Source organism: Macaca nemestrina, chromosome 9 (assembly GCF_043159975.1).
Source record: "Macaca nemestrina isolate mMacNem1 chromosome 9, mMacNem.hap1, whole genome shotgun sequence".
In the NCBI taxonomy this organism is placed as follows: Eukaryota; Metazoa; Chordata; class Mammalia; order Primates; family Cercopithecidae; genus Macaca; species Macaca nemestrina.
The window spans coordinates 84378562-84396190 of NC_092133.1; the positions used below are offsets into that span (position 1 = coordinate 84378562).

General features: G+C 47.3%; 1 pseudogene; it reads left to right on the top strand.

Annotated features, from left to right (window-relative positions):
- Nucleotides 1-14932: 14932 nt before the first annotated feature.
- On the top strand, nucleotides 14933-17070 carry LOC105486679 (adenosylhomocysteinase-like; annotated as a pseudogene).
- The last annotated feature ends 559 nt before the right edge of the window (nucleotides 17071-17629 follow it).

The window sequence follows — 17629 nt, forward strand, 5'->3', positions numbered from 1 at the left end:
GAAATCATAACAACCAACGTCTCAGCCCATAGTGCAATCAAATTAGAAATCAAGACTAAGAAATTCACTCAAAATCATACGATTACATGGAAATTGAATAACCTGCTCCTAAATGACATTTGGAACAATAATGAACTTAAGGCCAAAATTAAGAAGTTCTTTGAAACTAATGAGAAAAAAGATACAACATACCAGAATCTTTGGGACACAACCAAGGCGGTATTAAGATGGAAATTTACAGCACTAAATACCCACATCAAAAAGTTAGAAATATCTCAATTTAGCAACCTAACATCACAACTAAAATAACAAAAGAACCAAGAGAAAACCAGCCCCAAAGCCAGCAGAAGACAATAAATAACCAAAATCAGAACTGAACTGAAGGAGATTGAAACAGAAAAGTACTTGAAAGATCAATGAATCCAGGAATTGGTTTTTTGAAAAAAATCAATAAAATAGAAAAACTGCTAGCTAGACTAATAAGAGAGAAAATCCATATAAACACAATCAGAAATGATGGAGGATATATTACCACTGACTCCAAAGAAATACAAATAAACATCAGAGAATATTATGAATACCCCTATGCACACACAAGAAAATCTAGAAGAAATGTATAAATTCCTGGACACATACATCCTCCCAAGACCGAGCCAGGAAAAAATTGAATCCCTGAATGACCAATAATGAATGAGCTCTGAAACTGAATCAGTAATAAATAGCCTAACAAAAAAAAAAAAAAAAAAAAAAAAAAGCCCAAGACTGGACAGATTCACAGCTGAATTTTACCAGATGTACAAAGAAGAGCTAGTACCATTCCTGCTGAAACTGTCCAAAAAATTGAGGAGACGGGACTCCTTCTCCTTCATAACTCATTCTGTGATGGCAGCATCATCCTGATACCAAAACCTGGCAGAGACACAACAAAGAAAGGAAACTTCAGGCAAATATCCTTGGTGAACATTGATGCAAAAATTCTCAACGAAACACAGCAAACTGAATCCAGCAGCACATCAAAAAGCTTATCCATCACAGTTAAGTAGGCTTTATCCCTGGGATGCAAGGTTGGTTCAACATATACAAATCAATAAATGTGATTTGTCACATAAAGAGAACTAAAGACAAAAACCACATGATTATCTCAATAGATGCAGAAAAGGCTTTTGATAAAAATCAACATCCATTCATGTTAAAAATTCTCAGTAAACTAGGTATTGAAGGAACATACCTCAAAATAATAGGAGCCATGTACGACAAACCCACAGCCAACATCATACTGAATGGGCAAAAGCTGGAAGCATTCCTGTTGAAAACTGGCACAGTCAAGCATGCCCTCTCTCACCAATTCTATTCAACAAAATATTGGAAGTGTTGGCCAGAGAAATCAAGTAAGAGAAAGAAAGAAAGGGCATAGAAATCCAACAAGAGGAAGTCAAACTATTCCTGTTGGCAGATCATCCTGTATCTGCAAAACCCCATAGTCTTGGCCCAAAAGCTCTTTAAGCTGATACGTTCAGCAGGCTCAGGATACAAAATCAATGTACAAAAATCACTAACATTCCTATACACCAACAACAGTGAAGCCAAGAGCCAAATCAGGAATGCAATTCCATTCACAATTGCCACAAAAGAATAAAATACCTAGGAATACGGTTAACGAGGGAAGTGAAAGATCTCTATAAGGAGAGCTACCAAACACTGCTCTAAGAAATCAGAGATGACACAAAAAATGGAAAAAATTCCATGCTCAAGGATAGGAAGAATCAATATTGTTAAAATGGTCATACTGCCCAAAGTAATTATAACTTTGATGCTATTCTTATTAAACTACCCATGACATTCTTCACAGAACTAGAAAAAAATTATCTTAAAATTCACATATAACAAAAACAAGAGCTTGAATAAACAAGGTAATCCTAAGCAAAAGCAATAAAGCTGGAGGTATTATGCTACCCTACTTCGAGCTATACTACAAGACTCCAGTACCTAAAACAGTATGGTACTGGTACAAAAACAGACACCAGTGAAACAGAATAGAGAGCCCAGAAATAAGGCCACATACCTACAACTATCTGATCTTTGGCAAAGCTGACAAAGACAAGCAATGGAGAAAGAACTCCCTATTCAATAACTGGTACCGGGATAACTGGCTAGCCATATGCAGGAGACTGAAGCTGAACCCTTTCTTCATACCATATACAAAAATTAACTCAAGATGTATTAAAGACTTGGCCTGATGCAGTGGCTCATGCCTGTAATCCCAGCACTTTGGGAGGCCCAAGCAGGCAGATCACCTGAAGTCAGGAGTTCAAGATCAGCTTGAGAAACATGGTGAAACCCCAGTCTCTACTAAAAATACAAAAATTAGCTAGGCATGGTGGTGCACATCTGTAGTCCCAGCTACTTGGGAGGCTGGGGCAGGAGAAACAGTTGAACCTAGGAGGCAGAGGTGGCAGTGAGCTGAGACTGAGCCACTGCTCTCCAGCCTGGGTGACAGAGTGAGACTCCGTTAAAAAAAAAAAAAGAGAGAGAAAGAAAAAAAGAAAAAGGGGTGGATTAAAGACTTAAATGTAAAAGCTCTGGAAGATGGCTGGGGATGGTGGCTCATGCCTGTAATCCCAGCAATTTGGGAGGCCAAGGCAGGTGGATCACCTGAGGTCAGGATTTCAAGACCAGCCTGGCCAACATGGTGAAACCGAATCTCTACTAAAAATACAAAAAATTAGCCAGGCATGGTGGCGGGTGCCTGTAATCCCAGTTATTCAGGAGGCTGGGGCAGGAGAATCACTTGAACTCAGGAGGCAGAGGTTGCAGTGAGCCCAGGTCGCACCACTGCACTCCAGCCTGGGTGATGGAACAAAACTCTGTCTCAAAAAAACAAACAAAAACCAAAAAACCCCTGGAAGACAACCTAGGCAATACCACTCTGGACATAGGAATGAGCCAAGATTTTATGACAAAGACACCAAAAGCAATTGCAACAAAAGCAAAAATTGACAAATGAGACCTAATTAAACTAAGAATTTCTGAACAGTGAAAAAAATCTATCAATAGAATAAACAGAAAACAACAGAACAGGAGAAAATTTTTGCAAACTATCCATCCAACAAAGGTCTAATATCTAGCATCTATAAGGAATGTACACAAATTTACAAGAAAAAAATAATCCCATTAAAAAGTAAGCAAAGGACACAAACAGACACTTTTCAAAAGAAGATATAGGTGATGGTTAATATTCAGTGTCAACTTAATTGGATTGAAGGATGCAAAGTATTTTTCCTGGGTGTATCTGTGAGGATGTTGCCAAAGGAGATTAACACTTGAGTCAGTGGACTGGGAGAGGCAGACCCACCCTCAATCTGGGTGGGCACCATCTAAATAGCTGCCAGCATGGCAAGAATAAAACAGGCAGAAGAACGTGGAAGGATTTAACTTGCTGAGTCTTCCAGCCTTCATGTTTCTCCCATACTAGATGCTTCCTGCCCTCGAACATCAGACTCCAAGTTCTTCAGCTTTTGGACTCTTGGACTTACATCAGTGTTATGCCAGTGTCTCTCAGGCCTTTGGACACTGCAGACTGAAGGCTGTGCTATGAGGTTCCCTACTTTTGAGGTTTTGGGACTCGGACTGATTCTCCACTGCCTTCCTTGCTCCTCAGCTTGCTGACAGCCTATCGTGGGACTTCACCTTGTAATCGTGTGATTCAATTCTCCTAAAACCTCCCTTTCATATATACATATATCCTGTTAGTTCTGTCCCTCTAGAGTACCCTAATACAACATACATGTGGCCAACAAGTATGTAAGAAAAGGGTCAACATCCTTGATCATTAGAGAAATGCAAATCAAAACCACAATGAGATGCCATCTCACACCAATCAGAATGGCTATTACGAAAAATAACAGATGAAGAAAAAATAACAGATGCTGACGAGGTTGTGGAGAAAAGCGAACACTTATGCACCAGGTTTTTTGTTTGTTTGTTTGTTTGTTTGAGACTCAGTCTTGTTCTGTCACCCAGGTCGGGGTGTAGTGGCACAATCTCGGCTCACTGCCACCTCTGCCTCCCTTGTTTAAGCAATTCTTTTGCCCCAGCCTACCTAGTAGCTGGGATTACAGGTGTCTGCCACCATGTTTGTGTTTTTAGTAGAGACTGGGTTTTGCCACATTGGCCAGGCTGGTCTTGACCTTGGTAACTCCTGACCTCAGTGATCTGCCTGCCCCGGTCTTCCAAAGTGCTGGGATTACAGGTGTGAACCACTGTGCCCAGCCAGGAAAACTTAACACACTGTTGATGGGAGTGTAAATTAGTTCATCGCAACCTTTTTGGCACTAGGGACCAGTTTCATGGAAGACAATTTTTTCATGGACCAGAGGTGTAGGGGAGATGGTTTTGGATGATTCAAGGACATTACATTTATGTATTTATTTATATTATTATTATTTTTTGAGGCAAAATCTAACTCTTGTCACCCAGGCTGGTGTGCAGTGGTGTGATCTAGGCTCGCTGCAATCTCTGCCTCCCAGGTTCAAGCAATTCTCCTGCCTCAACCTCTCAAGTAACTAGGATTACAGGCACACGCCACCACACCTGGCTAAGTTTTGTCTTTTTAGTAGAGATAGGGTTTCACTATGTTGGCCAGGCTGGTCTCAAACTCCTGACCTCAGGTGATCCACCTGCCTCTGCCTCCCAAAGTGCTAGAATTATGAGTGTGAGCAACTGCGCCAAGAGCAGGCACATTACATTTATTGTGCCCTTTATTTCTATTATTATTACATTGTAATATATAATAATTATACACCTCACCATAATGAAGAATCAGTGGGAGCCCTGAGCTTGTTTTCCTGCAACTAGATGGTCCCATCTGGGAATGATGGGAGACAGTGACAGATGCACACACTGCAGGGGAAGTGCATTAGATCATCAGGCATCAGATTCTCATAAGGAGCATGCAACCTAGACCTCTCACACGTTCAGTTCATGATAAGGTTGGTGCTCCTATGAGAATCTAATGCCACCATTGATCTGACAGCAGGCAAAGCTTAGGCAGTAATGCGAGTGATGGGGAATAGCTGTAAATACGGATGAAGCTTCGCTTGCTTGCTCACTGCTCCTACTGCTGTGTGGCCCAGTTCCTCACCAGGTCATGGACCTAGTCCATGGCCCATGGGGTTGGGGACCCCTGATCTAATGTAACAACTCTGGAAATCAGATTCTATACCCCCTATTTGTTGTTGCTGTTGTTGCTGCTGTTTGTTATTGTTGTCCAGTGTTTAATGAGCTTTCTGAAATAATTTTGTAGTCTGGGGCTACTCTTCAACACTCAGCCAGGCACTTTACATCTCTGCCTTAGCCTTCACTTCCTGCTTGCCCAGAGCCTCAAGGTCAGTCAGAGGTGAGAGCTTTGAGCCTTTCCAGGTCTTTACTGAACATGTACACAGCCCTACACTTGGGAGTAGCCTCACAGATTCCCAGGAATCATTCAGTTGGAATTTTCAGAGCTCTTATGGACATCTCATTCTCCTGTTTTTCTTTTAAAGCTTTTTGGTTAGCCTATTGTCTGCCCAAAATGTTATGTACAACCTCATACAGGCACCAACTTGAATAAAGGCCTTCAAATGTTTTTGACAAATGCCCTCAAGGAAAAGGCTTTTGCGTTAAGTGAGCTCTTAGAACAAATAAAGACATCCTGGCAGTGGGATGTTTCTGAAAACCACCAGCCAATTCAAATGACAGTTCTCTGGGAATGAGGCTTTGAAGGAAATCCAGCCCCGTTCTGTCTTTCCAGTGGTTGCTGGGCTATTGGTCTTCACTGTAATTATGGGCTGTTAATTTTCAAAGCTGCAGTGGAGCCAGTGAGGAGGGGATGAGAATAGAATAGGGCAAGTTAAAAATACCATATGACTTGCTGTACTTAATGAGATTTTTCAATTTGTTTGTTTGTGTGTGTTTATGTATATACACACATACACATACACACACACACAGTGAATGGAAAATAAATCTTGGGGCCCCAAAATCACTAAGCTAAAGGGAAAAGTCAAGCTGGGACCTGCTTAGGGCAAACCTGCCTCCCATTCTATTCAAAGTCATCCCTCTGTTCACTGAGATAAATGCATATCTGATTGCCTCCTTTGCAAAGGCTAATCAGAAACTCAGAAGAATGCAACCATTTGTCTCTCACCTACCTGTGACCTGGAAGCCTTCTGGCTGCTTGAGCTGTCTGACCTTTCTTGACAGAACCAATGTATATCTTATATATATAGATTGATGTCTCATGTCTCCCTAAAATGTATAAAACCAAGCTGTGCCCTGACTACCTTGGGCACATGTCATCAGGACCTCCTGAGGCTGTGTCACAGGTGTGCATCCTCAATCTTGGCAAAATAAGCTTTCCAAATTAAACAAGACCTTTCTCAGATATTCAGGGCTCACATTTTGGCAACCATGAAGAGATTCTGGGCAGAGGCATCCCTGACCTTTGACAAATCTCCTATCAGTGCTCGGTACCAGCTTGAACTATCTTTACGGCTCAAACCAATAGGACAATTTGCTGAGGCCTGGAGGCACCCCCTCCAATCACTGATCTTCCAAAATTTGATCAAGATCTAAAGTTTATTTTGCTGTACAACTCCTTTTGTTGGAGTTTTACTAGCTTCCAACACAAGAAAGGCAAGTTTTTCCTGCTGTGATGACGATGAAATGCAGGTAACTCCTTTATGGAGTTTGACCTTGCTTCCAATGGGGAAGACAAATTTGAGTTTTTTCCTGCTTCTAGGATGGTAGAGAGCGGCCTTCAGCCTGAGACCCATCCCTTACCTAAGGATGGGTAACTGAATTGGAGTTTGTATTGGCTAAAGTTAACAACCAGTTGGTTGTAATTTCTCTTTACCATTAGAGCACTCAGTAGTTGGATAAGTTGTACCATATTTGTTTTGCTTAATTGTTTTTGTTGTTGTTTGTTTGTTTCTGTTTTTGTTGTTGTTTCAGTCTTTTTCCCATTGGGATTGATCAGCTCTATCCGACTCCATCAAATCCAAAGGAAACTTCCAAATTATGGGGAACAAGACCTCTGAAGTGGCTAAATTCCCACACTGTGGTGGGGGACAAAAATGGCCAACAACAGGAAAAAAAAAAAACAAAAAAAAAAACAGGAGAGATTTTTTATTTTGATTACTTAAGGGGCTTTATTTACATATCAAGGCCACCTTTTTGCTAGCCAGGCCAAACTGAAAGGGCAATGGCTGTCACCCCACACTGCAGTTCCATAGCTAAGGGCTCTGGCTTCTTTTTTTCCACCAGGACAGCTTGGGTGTGGTTGCTAAACTAAGCCATTTCTGGTTTGATACTTGATACCTCTGAAATAGCAGCAATTTGTTCTAGCTGAATTATGGTAATGAGATTTAAAAATATTTTTTAAAAGGAGCTCAATGATTGAAAGCTTAACTAAAAGCTAACATCCAAGATGTGTGCGTGTGTGTTTGTGCATGTGTGTGTGTATGTGTGTGTGTTTGTGCATGTGTATGTGCATGTGTGTGTGCATGTGTGTGTGTGCATATGTGTGTGTGTATGTGTGTGCATGTGTGTGTGTGTGTTTGTATTGAAAAGGCCTTCACATTTTTTCTTTTTCTCCTGGGACCTTGTCTTTCTCTTTTTTTTTTAGCTAAAGATTTTTTTCTCAGTTGACTGAATTCTGTTTTTTTCATTTACTTCTGCTGTCTCTCCTTTCTTTTGCACCCTCTGCTGCATGAGGGACCTACAATATTATAGTTTATAATAGCCTGACTTTCCTTCAAGAAAGCGGAGAAGGTGCCAGACTCCCTTTTGGGGAGAAACCTGTTTTTCCTTATGAAACCCCAAGAGTGTAAGCAGACAAGTTCATCTCAGCTCTTACGCTGCTTGCTTTTGTATTGTGTTACCTGACTTATTGACTAAAAGAGTTATTGCACCAAAGGCTTTTTCAAGGAAGAGTGTAGTTTAGACATTAGAAGTGTCTTCGTTTAAAAAAACTTTTTAAGTACACTGTGAAAGCATCACATGGTCTAGCCTCATAATAATTCTCCCTTTTTGGAGACCCAGGATTCAGTGTGGGCTCTGCCCGGAGCTCAGAGATCTAGTCAAAAGATAGGTAGTTCCTATATAAATAAAACTGGTCTCCTCATATAATCCTATGATAGATTTCTCTCTTTTTTTTCCTGAGACAGAGTTTTTGTTCTTGTTGCCCAGGCTGGAGTGCAGTGGTGCGATCTCGGCTCACTGTAACCTCTGCCTCCCGGGTTCAAGTGATTCTCCTGCCTTAGTCTCTCGAGCAGTTGGGACTACAGGCACCCACCACCACGCCTGGCTAATTTTTGTATTTTTAGTAGAGACAGGTTTTCACCATATTGGGCAGGATGGTCTTGATCTCCTGACCTCATGATCCACCTGCCTCGGCCTCCCAAAGTGCTGGGATTACAGACCTGAGCCACTGTGCCTGGCTATCCTATGATAGATTTCTATAATTTTTGTTTGATTTGGCATACCACCTTTTTTTTTCCTATCTATAATTTTTGTTTGATTTGGCATACCACCTTTTTTTTTTTTTTTTTTTTTTTTGAGGCAGAGACTCTCTGTCACCCAGCCTGGAGTGCAGTGATATAATCTCGGCTCACTGAAACCTCTGCCTCCCAGGTTCAAGCAATTCTCCCACCTCAGCCTCCCAAGCAGCCGGAATTACAGGCATGTGCAACCACACCTGGCTAACTTTTGTATTTTTAGTAGAAACAGTTTTTCACCATGTTGGCCAGGCTGTTCTCAAACTTCTGACCTCAGGTGATCCACCCACCTTGACCTCCCAAAGTCCTGGGATTATAGGCCTGAGCCACTGCACCTGGCATGGTAAGTGGTTTTACTGCATGTGACTAATTTACGTGCAACTAGTCATGCAAGTTCAGTAACCCAAGGCGGTCTATACCCTGTTCAACAAGAACCATCTACTGATGACACTTCTGGAAGTCTGGGCAATGTCAACTTGCTGTAAGAGTTCCCAAATGCTCTCAATTATCATGTGATAACAAAGTTTTCAAACCAGTAAATTTTGATTAGCCCTTTACTAGGAATAATCTTGAATAAGCTAGTACTGCCCTCCACAACCACAATTAAAAAAATCAGTGTTGGTTTTCTGTTAAATTCAAGCATCATGTAAATATGTAATGTCGAAAATGAGTATTTCCCATATTCCCATAGAATCACAAAGATGATCACTGGTAATATGCTTGCTACATATATTTTACCAGGTTTTTTCTATTCTTTTTTTTTTTTTTTTTTTTTTTTTGAGACAGAGTCTCACTCTGTCACCCAGTCTAAAGTCCAGTGGCACGATCTTGGCTCATTGCATCCTCTGCCTCCCGGGTTTAAGCAATTCTCCCATCTCAGCCTCCCAAGTAGCTGGAATTACGGGGGCCTACCACCACGCCCATCCAGCTAATTTTTTTGTATTTTCAGTAGAGATGAGGTTTCACCAAGTTGACCAAGCTAGTTTCAAACTCCTGACCTCTGGTGATTCACCCACCTCTGTTGATCCGCCCAAAATGCTGTGATTACAAGCATGAGCCACCATGCCTGGCCATTTTTTTGTATTCTTATACAATTATATGCTTGCTTTATAAAAATGAACTTATTCTACACACACACACATATATATATATAAAATTTTATATATATATATAAAATTATATATATATATAAAAAATCACATTATTAGGACATGTTCCCAAATGACAGTATAACATTTTCATCATTCTTTTTAAAAATTTTTTTCCTGAGACAGCATCTTGCTCCTTTGCCCAGGCTGGAGTACAGTGGCCTAATGACAGATTACTGCAGCCTCAAGCTCCTGGGTTCAAGGGATCCTCCCATCCCGGCCTCCTGAGTAGCCCAGCTAAGTTTAAAAAATGCTTTTTGGCCTGGCACGGTGGCTCATGCCTGTAATCTCAGCACTTTGGAAGGCCGAGGCAGGCAGATCACTTAGGGTCAGGAGTTTGAGACCATCCTGGTCAACATGGTGAAACCTCGTCTCTACTAAAAATGCAAAAATTAGCTGGGCATGGTGGCAGGTGCCTGTAATCCCAGTTACTCGAGAGTCTGAAGCAGGAGAATCGCTTGAGCCCAGGAGGCGGAGGGTGCAGTGAATCGAGATCATGCCACTGCACTCCAGCCTGGGTGACAGAGAAAGACCCTGTCTCAAACATATATAAATAAATAAATAATTATATATGTGTGTGTGTGTGTGTGTGTGTGTGTGTGTGTGTGTGTATATAGGAGAGATAGGTGATAGGTCTCACTATGCTGCCCAGGCTGATTTTGAACTCTTGGACTCAAGCAATCCTCCTATCTCAGCTTCCCAAAGTGCTAGGATTACAGGTGTGAGCCACCATGCACAGACATTTTCATCATTCTTTTTTTTTGAGACGAAGTTTTGCTTTTGTTGCCCAGGCTGGAGTGCAATGTCACGATCCCGGCTCACTGCAACATCCGCCTCCCAGGTTCAGGTGACTCTCCTGCCTCAGCTGGGATTACAGGCATGAGCCACCAAGACCAGCTAATTTTGTATTTTTAGAGGACATGGGGTTTCTCCCCTGCTTTTACTAGACCTTGATCACATCAAAAAGATTGTGTCTCTTCCATTTATTGTGTACACAGTTGACACAATGGGGAACTCAGCAAAGGACGCAGAGTGACAGCAGCCTCCCTTCACTGGAATAGTCATGTCTAGACACCTCTTAACCTCTCCTGAGAAGTAAGGATGGGTTTGGTGTATGAGAATAAGAAACAGAGGATCCAGGGTTGAGACAATTTGCCCAAAACACCTCTTGTGGGAAGCACAGTTGCGACCCCCCAGGTCTCTTGGGCTTGCGGATTCCTGCTCTCCCGTGGGCCCCCAGGAGACGTTGGCTGCCAAGAGAAGGAGGAATCCTCCTGGGCAGAGGTTAACTTTTGCCACTCCAGGATTTGCCCACCCTGGGGTCCTGCCAGAAATGTTTCCCCAGTACCACCCTCCCCATGCCACCTCCTGACCGGCTGTCTCCTTCCCACCGTTCAGCAAACACATCCTACCTCCAGGACCAGCCCCTTCATCTCAGGAAGGCTCCCATGGGACTCCCAGAACCCCCCATGGCTCCTGGAGCCCTGAGGGAATAACACCCTGGGTGGGCAGTGATTTGTTTTCCCATCCAGTGCAACCTTGGAGGTAATAGACAAAAACGTCCTGTGATGCGAAGCACTTGTTGTCCTGACCCCCGGTCCAGTGCCCTTCATTCTAAGCACATAGCATCCCCAGGCTGTTCCTGGAGGTGTGGGTTGGTAAGAATAAGCTGGACCAGCTGGGCCAGGGGAGGCAGCCGTGCCCGGGGCACATAGCCACTGCCCAGAGCTGCCCCCAGAGCTGGGAGCCGTGCTGCTCATGGCGCTGTGAGACGTCCTGCTCATGGCGCTGTGAGACGCCCTCCAGAGAGGAAGATGGAAGCTGTCTCCGTGCCCCGGGACTGATGAAGGGCCCATTCCAGGCCTTTGCGCACCCAGGCTCGCTACCCTTCTGGGAGCCCTGTCTTGTGGGCCAGGACCAAGGCGCCCTCACTGGTGACATTCTCAGAAGCTCAGCCACTCCCCACACATGTGCACATAGAGGCGTGCCCACACCAAGCCACGTGTGGGTGTCTGGGGACCATGAGTATGGGGGAGGAGTTGGGTCCCTTCCAGAAAAGTCTGGCCAAAGTCCAGTTATGAAGGTGAGCTGAGATGGGCTCCCTCAAAGGAGCCACAGTGTGGGGAGCCCCTGGCAGAGCCCAGAGAGGAATGCCAGCCCCGAGACTGAGACATGATCCAGGGAGTGCTGCCAAGAGCGGTAGACACAGCCGCTGAGGCCCACAGGGCACAGTGAGGCTGTGGGAGAGGGTGGCCCCTCTGTGGCCATTTCCCCGCCTGTGCTCACATCCCCTCCTCAGGCCTGTCTTACTAGCTCTTGCAGCCCATGACCCACATCTTTTCTGAATCTCTTTACTCTCCTGGCTACTGGGATCCCCAGTGCCCCTCACCATTCCTTCTGATCTCCCCTCTGCCTCCCGGAACTGTTCCCCAGGACTCTCTCCTGGGCCAGCCCTTCCTCCCCCTCCACATCAGCGGTTCCAAACCCTGGATGCCTTTGGGATCAGCTGGGTGCCCTTTAAATCCTTCCAGCCCAGAGCCCTGAGCCCCAAGTCACCCCTGCCTGCTCCTGTGGGACCCCTTGGATCAGCCAACCATTTTATCATCATCCATCACATCCCCTGTCACCAAGGGCCTCTGTCATGTTCTGTTGTCCCCATACCCACCCTGGCACCCCTCACCCACCAACCTGTGCCCACCTCCTGCCTTGAGCCTGTTTCCCCTCCTGAGTGGTGTTTCCTCACTCCAGGTGGGCACTGGGGCAGCTGGCAGACCTGGCTGTGAGCTTCTGTTCCCTCCAGAGGGATCCTCCCTTCCAGATTACCTAGTCAAGCTTGACCCCATGGTGTCACCGAGACAGGCCAGAAGAGGGTGATGAAGCCACCAGTGCCCCAAGCCCCACTGAGCTGCAGCAGCTCTGGAGCCAGAGACAGCCTGGGAGACTGAGCACTGAGCGCTGGGTCCCCATGGAGAAATCGTCATAACTTTCCTTTCATCCCACTCTTGAGGGCCCTGGGGGGACACAGGGCACAAGGAGGGTGGCGGAAGAGGCGTGTGCCTGGGTGCTTGGCACCTAGCCAGGGTTCATTTCTGTGGGTTCCCAAGATCCCCAGCCACATGTCGCACTCCTGCCTCACGAAGTGACAGGTACTCCCTGTTCTGGACCCTGAGCTGAGTGTCAGATGCTGACCATAGAGACCCCGGCTATGGGGAGCACAGACTATCAACACAGTCCTGTGAACACAGAGAGAAGAGTACAGGAGGATGCTGTTTGGAGCACACAGGGTGTGGTGTAGTCTAGTTTGGGACCTGGGTGTTGGAGGAGGCTGCTGTGAAGAAGGAACCTTCCACTGGGTCCTGGATAATCACAAGTGTCGCAGGAGTTCGCCATGTGGAGGTTGGGGTGGGGGCATGGAGCTGGACATGGGAGGAAGTGAAAGTGAGGTAAACTTGAGAGCACTTCTGCACTGACAGAGTGAGTGCACGGGACAGGGTGAGTGTGCACTGGAATGGAGCATGGGTGCAAGGGGCAAAGCATGTGTGCACAGGAGGGGGCATGTGTGCACGAGGGTGGAGTGTGTGCACAAGGATGCTGTAGTGTACATGAGGATGGAGTATGTGCAGAAGGATGAAGCATGCACACGCAGGGCCAGGGCATATGTGCATGGGGTGTGTGCCTGTTCCTCCTAAGTAGTGGGCACCAGTTGATTCCTCAATGAATAAATGTCAGCCAGAAGGAGAAGGGATGCACCTACAGGCTCATAGCAGGAGAAGCATAGTGCATTGGTGAGCGTGTTTCCACAGGGGACAAGGAGGGTGGTGGAAGAGGCGTGTGGGTGGGGTGCTGGGTACCTAGCCAGGCTGTATTCTGGTAAGTGAGCCCAAAGGGTCTGAGATCAGCCTGAGCACGTTGAGGAGGTGTCGACGGGTGTGCAGAGAAAGGCATGATCCAATGCAGGCCCTAGAATCCCACAGCTGTGCACAGCTGGTATGGACGTGGGAGACCAGGGAAAGAATGAGGAGAGGATGGGATCGGCTTCTGCTCGGCAACGGTGTGGATGGAGGGATGCTCTCCTCAGAAAAGGCCAGTGGGCCAGTGTTGGCATGCTGAGTCTTTTCTCTGTGCTGGTTGCTGGCAGCACTCTGCCAGGGTCCCACCCTTCCTCCTCAGCGTCTGAGCTTTGCTCATAAAGGGCAGGCTCTGTGACCTTTCTCTGAGGAATGCCCTGGGGATCCAGGAGCCCAGGCAGTGCCTGGAGACTACATCCCCCACTGCCCAGCTCAAAGACTGGAGAGCACCGGCGTGGTCTCATTGCCCCTGCCTCGGCTGAACAGATGCCGGGGCCTCACTGTGTGACTTCCTGGGCCCCACTGGCTCCCTGTCCTCCTTCCCTTGATCCTCCCTGGCCTCCTAAGAGCATTTCCTGAGGGGATGATGGCAGGCATCCTCATCTCTGCATCTGGACCACTGGACCTCAGACATCTTAGGGAGCTGTTAAGTAGGCAATTGGAGAGGAACTTCTGGGACTCAAGAAGAGGATGGGGGTGGAGCCATGGCCTCGGGCACCATCCCATGGGTAATAGTGAAGCCATAGATGTGCCTGAGAGCTGCCCAGAGAGAAGCCAAGGCCATCCAAGGCAGAGAGCAGATACTCAGAGAACCAGGGTAGCGCCCTGCTGGGAAAGGCAGGGCCAGGGGTTTGCAGACACAGTAGAGCGAAGGCTACGTCCGACCAGTGGCTGATAAGATTCACAGACAGGGGCCACTTGGGGCCACTTTGGTCCACTGCAGGGTGTGGAGGGTGCTGGGGGTCAGCGGGTTGCCCTGGAGGATAGGAGGGAGGCAAACAGCTCCTGTGGGCAACAGGGCGGGGGTTGGGGACAGGGGCGGTGGCTGTACTGGAAGGGGTGAGGGCCAGGGGACAAGGAGGGAGCGCTCTGGGAGTCCTGGAGAGGAAAGTGTGAAGACACAGGAGAAAGAGGGAAAGGAGACCAGGCAGGAAAGAAGGGGGGCGGGGCGTGGGAGCCAGGGGCTGACTGGAGACTTGACTTCCGACTTCCGTTTGGAAGGGAAACGAAGGCGAAGGCCGTCTGTGTCAGGGTACTCAGAGGAAAGGTCAGGGAACCAGGGCATGTGGGAGAAGAGTGGGCTTCCTCCCACTGTCGGGGGGAGGGTGTCTGTTTAGCTGGAGGTGAGATTCTAGGTCGGGTGTGGGGGAGGTGGTGAGGGTGGAGGCTGGGAGATTAGATTTAGTCATTGTGGTACAAAACGGAAGTTAAGCTACAGAAGCTGTCCAGCGGGAGTATCAGCCAGAGGCTTTGAGCAACCCAGTGCTCCAGAGCAGGTAAAGTGAAGGCTTCCCTGGTCTCTGACATGAACTTGTTCTGACTCCCCTTGTACACGCCCAGGAATGCGTCCTGCCTTGTCCACAGGGGAAGGCCTCCACCCTGCTCAGCCTGCCTGGCAGAAATGTCCCGCAGCCCTCCTGGAGCCTCAGCCCCCTGAATGTGCCCCACAGCAGACAGCTATCAGATTCCTCCACCGGTGTTCGCTCTGTGGCTGGGCAAGTCAGCCAATTTAAACTGTATATGTGTGCGTGTGTTTGCCTGTGTGTCAATGTGCATGTGTGTGCGTATTATGTATGTTTGTGTGTTTGCCAGTGTATGTTTGTGTGTTTGTGTTTGCATGTGTTTGTGTGTGTGTGTGAGCGTGCACGTGTCAGCTCTGCCATCCTTCCTTCAACCTCTGGCTGCTGTGGATGGTGGAGTGAGCTGAGGATGGTGGGGTGAGCTGAGGACGGTGGAGTGAGCTGAGCATGGTGGAGTGAGCTGAGGACGGTGGAGTGAGCTGAGGACGGTGGAGTGAGCTGAGGACGGTGGGGTGAGCTGAGGACGGTGGGGTGAGCTGAGGACGGTGGGGTGAGCTGAGGCTGGTGGGGTGAGCTGAGGCTGGTGGGGTGAGCTGAGGATGGTGGAGTGAGCTGAGGATGGTGGAGTGAGCTGAGGATGGTGGAGTGAGCTGAGGATGGTGGGGTGAGCTGAGGATGGTCAATGGGATCCTGAAGGTGCCTGCCATCAATGACAATGACTCCATCACCAAGAGCGAGTTCGACAAGCTCTATGGCTGCTGGGAGTCCCTCATAGATGGCATCAAGTGGGCCACAGAGGTGATGATTGCCGGCAAGGTAGCAGAGGTAGCAGGCTATAGCAATGTGGGCAAGGGCTGTGCCCAGGCCTCGTGGGGTTTTGGGGTCCACATCATCATCACCAAGATTGGCCCCATCAATGCACTGCAGGCTGCCATGGAGGGCTACGAGGCGACCACCATGGACGAAGCCTGTCAGGAGGGCAACATCTTTATCACCACTGCAGGCTATGTCAACATCGTCCTTGGCCAGCACTTTGAACAGGTGAAGGATGATGCCATCATGTGTAACACTGGACGCTTTGATGTGGAGATCGATGTCAAGTGGCTCAGCGAGAACACTTGGAGAAGGTGACTATCAAGCACCAGGTGACCAGGTACTCGCTGAAGAATGGGCGCCACACCATCCTGCTGGCTGAAGGTCAGCTGGTCAGCCTAGGTTGTGCCATGGGCCACCCTGGCTTTGTGACGAGTGACTCCTTCATCAACTAGGTGACTGCACAGATTGAGCTGTGAACCCACCCAGAGAAGTACCCCATTGGGGTTCACGTCCTGCCCAAGAAGCTGGATGAGGCAGTGGCTGAAGCCCACCTGGGCAAGCTGAACATGAAACTGACTGAGAAGCAGGCCCAGTACCTGGGGAATCTCCTCTGATGGCCCCTTCAAGGCTGATCATTACCGCTACTGAGAGCCAGGCCTGAGTTTCATCTTCCAGCTGCCGTTCTTGCCCAGGCCCTGCCTCTCCTTCTTAAGAGGAAATAGCACCGACTTTGTGATTGGTTGGTCAGCATCCCCCACCGACTCCCCAGGGCTTGTCATTCAGTTTTTGGCTTCTGCTGCACCCCTCATACTATTCCAAGTGTGTCCGGGGAACTGAGAGGCCCCTCCTCAAGCCCTGGTCATGGCAGAGGTATGAGGGAGACAGCCACAGGGAACCGTGAGCTCAGTGGTCTTGGAACTGCTCATTAAGTCAGTCCTTCCTTAGCCTGGATGTCAGCAGTGAAGTCACAAAGCCCATGTACTTTACCATCTAGGCCTTCCCCTGGTCTGTGGACTTACACTGTGTGCTTGGTTTACAGGTTCAGTGGTTCCTCAGCCCCTGACAGAAGGAGCTGTACTGAAGGGCAAGGAGGAACAGTTTCAATTTTCCTGAGAGCTTGGCTTAGTGCTGGGCCTTCTCTTAAACCTCATAACAATGAGGTTGGTACTTTCAGTCCCTGTTTCACAGGGATTAGAATACACTCTTAAGGGACAACTGAGAAAGAACAGGGAAGTGACCGCCAGAGGTTGAGAGGGGCCAGAAAAGCATAAAGGCAGGCACAGATCGGCCACCACTTTGTAACAAGAGGATTCCTATCACAACCCTGGGTCAAAAAGAGAATAATTTGGCTTATAATATTTATAATGTTAAAAGAAAGCAAGAAGGTAGGTTAATAAAAATCTCAATGCCATTAAAAAAAAAAGAAAGAAACAGAGAGGGAGGACACAAAACAGAATGAATGTTTCAATAGATACCTGACCGGGTATGCAAATTACCCAGCACGGCACAGGCAGAAACACTAGGCAGTGCTTGAGACACAGAGTTCCCTTCTGCCCCTCTGTCTCCCTCTACATGCTGGGCCTACTCAGGGAATCCTGGTGAGACATGGAGTTCCCTTCTGCCACGCTGTCTCCCTCTACATGCTGGGCCTACTCAGGGAATCCTGGTGTTCACAAAAAGGGTCAGGGGAACTGCATGAAGACCACAGCTTTGTGTAGGCCCACAAGCTTCAACACAGGCTTATGGATGTGTGGTTGTGTATG